Raw genomic sequence first — 5,067 nt, 5'->3', positions numbered from 1 at the left:
CAAGTGAGAGAGCGAGCGGAGCCTCAGGCGGGGCGGGGCCACACCCTCCCGCCAAAACCCAGCGGGCCAATCCTCGAGGGAGGCGGCCGAGAGCTGACCAATCAGCGCTGGGGACTGGGAGAGACTGAAAAGCCTCGGAGAGCCTGGCGCCACAAGCGGGGGGGGGGGGGGGGGTAGAGCAGCCGGAGCCACTGTCCTCCCGCGAAAACCCAGCGGGCCAATCCTCGAGGGAGGCGGCCGAGAGCTGACCAATCAGCGCTGGGGGAGTGGGAGAGACTGGAAAGCCTCGGAGAGCCTGGCGCCACAAGCGTGGGGAGGGGGAGGGTGGGGGCGGGTAGAGCAGCCGGAGCCACTGTCCTCCCGCCAAAACCCAGAGGGCCAATCCTCGAGGGAGGCGGCCGAGAGCTGACCAATCAGCTCTGGGGACTAGGAGAGACTGGAAAGCCTCGGAGAGCCTGGCGCCACAAGCTGGGGTGGGGGTGGGGGGGCAACCAGAGCCACTGTCTTCCCTCCAAAACCTAGTGGGCCAATCCTCCCAGGAGATGGGGCTTGGGCAGCCCCAGCCCCCTCCCCCCAAAAGTAGCTGTAGGACTTTGAGACTTAATCTTCCTCACTGCCCTTAGAGGCCTCCTCTCCTCATGGCCTCCAGGCCACATTACTGACCCCTAACTCCGCAGGTGTGATTCCCACACCCCACACGTGTGATTCCCCCCAGACTCACTCCCTATGGCTCATACTCTATATTCATGACTCCCCAAAATTCACAATCTCCATCCCAGAGAACCTGCACCCCACATTCCTGACCTGCTCCCAGACACATCCCTGGTCCCCACATCTGTATCTCTTATGCACATCTGTGACCTCCAGCCCTCCCCAGTTAGCCTGCACCCCCTTTCCTGATCTCCCCATACTACAGATCTCCCTAACCTTCACAACCCACCTCCCAGACCTGCCCAAACAAACCTGCCCTCCCCTCACGTTCCTGACCCCACACACTGAAAAACCCCTCTTGCCCCTGAACTCCTCACACAGATCACAGGAGCCCCCCATTGTCCCTGAACTCCTCACACAGATCACAGGAACCCCCCAACCCCTCTTGCCCCTGAACTCCTCACACAGATCACAGGAGCCCCCCATTGTCCCTGAACTCCTCACACAGATCACAGGAACCCCCCAACCCCTCTTGCCCCTGAACTCCTCACACAGATCACAGGAGCCCCCCATTGTCCCTGAACTCCTCACACAGATCACAGGAGCCCCCCAACCCCTCTTGCCCCTGAACTCCTCACACAGATCACAGGAGCCCCCCATTGTCCCTGAACTCCTCACACAGATCACAGGAACCCCCAACCCCTCTTGCCCCTGAACTCCTCACACAGATCACAGGAGCCCCCCATTGTCCCTGAACTCCTCACACAGATCACAGGAGCCCCCCAACCCCTCTTGCCCCTGAACTCCTCACACAGATCACAGGAGCCCCCCATTGTCCCTGAACTCCTCACACAGATCACAGGAACCCCCCAACCCCTCTTGCCCCTGAACTCCTCACACAGATCACAGGAGCCCCCCATTGTCCCTGAACTCCTCACACAGATCACAGGAGCCCCCCAACCCCTCTTGCCCCTGAACTCCTCACACAGATCACAGGAGCCCCCCAACCCCTCTTGTCCCTGAACTCCTCACACAGATCACAGGAGCCCCCCAACCCCTCTTTTCCCTCATTCTCCCAAACGGCATCCTTCCATTTCGCAGCCCTGAGTCCTAAAACCTTCACAGCCCTGACCCTCACCATGTATTTTTAAAACCCTGTAAAAAAATCACTCCAGACCTCCTTCACCCCAAACACACTACATCTCTGATGCCCCCATACATCCACCACAGATTTCCAACACCCTCCATGTCCCTGATTGACCGCACCACTCATATCTTTGATCCCCAAGCACCCTTAATATTGTAGGCCCCCTCACCCCTCACATCCCTGACCCCCACCCCTTTCATCACACCCCCCTCTGCCAGACATATACTGAAGACCTCCCTACACACCACACATACCTGACCTCCCCATACCCTCAAGTTCCAGACCCACACACAAGACCGATGCCCCCCACCATCCCATCCCCTTCTTGTCCCAGACCCTCTCCTATCCTTGACCCATCTCTACACACCCCTCATATTCCAGATCCACACACTCTCCTTCACATCCTATCCCCTTACATTCCTGATCCCTCCTCACACAAGAGACAGCCCCCCTTATATCCCAGACCCTAATGCAGTAAGGGAATGATTCATAATGCCTTGAATTCCATAGGTATTTGAGGTATTTGAGGCTGGAGGGCATAGCCAATAGACATTTATTACCTTGACTTGGATGGTGTGGGAACCTGGGACGCTGAAAAGGTTATGTGGGTGTGGAGAATGCATTCCCTGGGTGACTAATACCATCCCTTCTACCATTCCTATTGGCTTAGGTTAGGAAAAAAGGTGCTGTATGTGTGTGTGTGTATGGGGGGAACCTTGCCAGGCTTTTCTGGACCCCAGTCTAAGGAAAACTGAAAATTCAAACAATATGTATTAGACACCTACTGTATACAAGAAGGCGCTGCTCTTGGGTCTAGCAATATAATTGTAAGGTACTTTTCCTTTTCTAATGTGGCTTCTTACCTACTGAAAAGGGAAGAAAAAGAAAACAAGTGTGAGAAAAGCAGCTTGAGACAGTTTTGAGGACCTGAGAGAAAATAGCTCCTCAGACAAATGTACCTATTTGTATTTGGTTTTGTTTTACAAAGCAAACCAATTATACACACACACACACACACACACACACACACACACACACACACACATGATAAATTGCATATAATCTTAGAGGAAAGGCGTGAGTAGTAAGGAGAATCAAGAAAGACTTCTTTTACAAGGTAGGGTTTTAGCTGGGTCCTGAAGGAAACCAAAGTATATCAATGAGGAGGGAAAGAATTCCAGGCATGGAGGCCAGCCACTGGGAGTGCCATGCGCAAAGAACAGCAAGGAAGTCGGTGTTACTAGATCGTAGAGTATAGGAAAGCTATCACAATAATCCATATGTGAGGTGAGGAGAACCCGCACCAGGGTGGTGGTGGTTATCACTGGAGAGAAGAGGGCATATAGGAGAGATGTTGTGAAAGTAACAACAAATCTTGGCAACAGATTGAACCCGGAGGGGTAAGAGAGAGCAAAAAGTCAAGGATGACATCTAAGTTTCAAACCTGGATAAAGATTTGTATTCAAATAATATTTGTAAAGCACTTTGTAAACCTTAAAGCATAGCTGTTAGTTTTATTATTATAAATAGATCTGAGAATTATCTGCATGGGGATGATAAGTGGATCCATGGAAGCTGCTGAAACCACCAAGTGAAGATTATAGAATGAGAAGAGAAAAAAGCTCAGGAGGGAGCCCTGTGGGACACTCACAGGGTGCTTGTGACCTTGATGAAGATCTAGAAGAAGAAATGCATCACCACCCCCCCTCCAAACCCCCCCCCCCAACTAATTCGAATATGACTGTTTTCAGGACTCTGTAATTTATTACTGGGGAAATCTGCAACAAAGAACCATTTGGGGACTATGGGACTGTTGTAAAGTAATTATAGTTCTTACACATGATGGAAATGTGGATTTGGGGGTTTCTCATCATCAAATAAAGGTGAATAACTTCACCCCAGGACCTCACTGCTTTGAAACAGGAAAATGATGAGAAGCCAGATCAGAAAATCTAGAGTCGCTGACCAAAGAACCCACAGGCAAGACAGATTAGGCTGCTCTAGCCCTTAGGAGTCCGCCAGACATTGTTATTAACAAGTTCCCTGCATTCTGATACCGCTTAGTAATGACAGGGTGGCAGATCTTCTCCAATTCTTTCTGCTGATGCCCAGTATCTTCTTTCCCAGCTTAGAGGCAGATGACTATTTCTTGACATTTGTCCTCTCTTCTCCTTTTTGTAGGCAAAGTTCTTGAGAAGGCTGTCTATAATCAAAGCCTTTTCACTCTTTTCTGAACTCTCTGTTGTCTGACTTCTAACCTCATCATTCAACCCAATGCTCTCTTCGTTGCCAAATCCAACGATCTTTCAAAAAAATTCTTATCCTTTTGACCTCTCTTCAGCCATTGGAGTCCCTTTTTCCACTGAGTCCAATGTTCCACGGGAGAGGTCAATGATTAGCTCTTCAAAATGGGTGTTCTACCTGGGATAGAAGTCAAAACCTTTATGGGGGGGCCAATCTCATTACTAGATGAGAGAGTGTATGTTGAACATTCCCAACCTATATGGAGGCAATGGATAACCTATTGTTCTTGGACAGACACATAGGAGGTCCTCATCTGTGACCCGAATTAAAGATCTTATCTTCAGTGGTAAGGATGGAGACATCAAAAGAGTCACCTCCAAGGTCTAAAAACAACATATATCTCTCAGCACCTATCATCAGCAGTATCAATAGTTGGCTCATTGATGGTTCAAAGCACATCGAGACCAAAGGTGGTTTTGGCATCTTTGATGGCCTGACATTGGGCGTCATGGAAGTAGGCTGGTATAGCGACCTCAGTATTTGTAGCAGTCTTCCCTAGACATGCTTCAAAATTTCTTTCCTCTTTATCAAGACCATAGAAGGTATTTCCTCCGGACAGAAGCTTTTGGTCTCTTCTTTGCTCTCCACTTGGACCTTAGCCCTACCTATGCCATTTACCACCAGGAAACACAGTGCTAACACAGCGCTCCTTGTCTGACGATGCAATTGCATCATCAAATTTGAGACCAATCAGATGCTTGCCCCTGTTAATTGGTTTTGTTGCAACCTGATTCTTTGCAGCATTGACCGATCGAATGTTAGGTGTTTGGTGTTTGGTGAAGGCAACATAATTCTGGGTTGATTGTATCTCCTTGGTCATCTGCAGTGATTTTCACTTTCCCATTTTGGAAGACACTCATACAAAAATATGTGGTGCCAATATCTATGCTAACTGGATACCCTTTTAGCATGGCTGCCAGACTGTCAAGGTTATTGCTGGCCAGTGAGGAATTAGAGAGACTCTG

This window comes from Phascolarctos cinereus, unplaced genomic scaffold (genome assembly GCF_003287225.1).
Source record: "Phascolarctos cinereus isolate Bilbo 61053 unplaced genomic scaffold, phaCin_HiC Scaffold_726;HRSCAF=1367, whole genome shotgun sequence".
In the NCBI taxonomy this organism is placed as follows: Eukaryota; Metazoa; Chordata; class Mammalia; order Diprotodontia; family Phascolarctidae; genus Phascolarctos; species Phascolarctos cinereus.
This window is presented reverse-complemented; position numbering follows the sequence as displayed.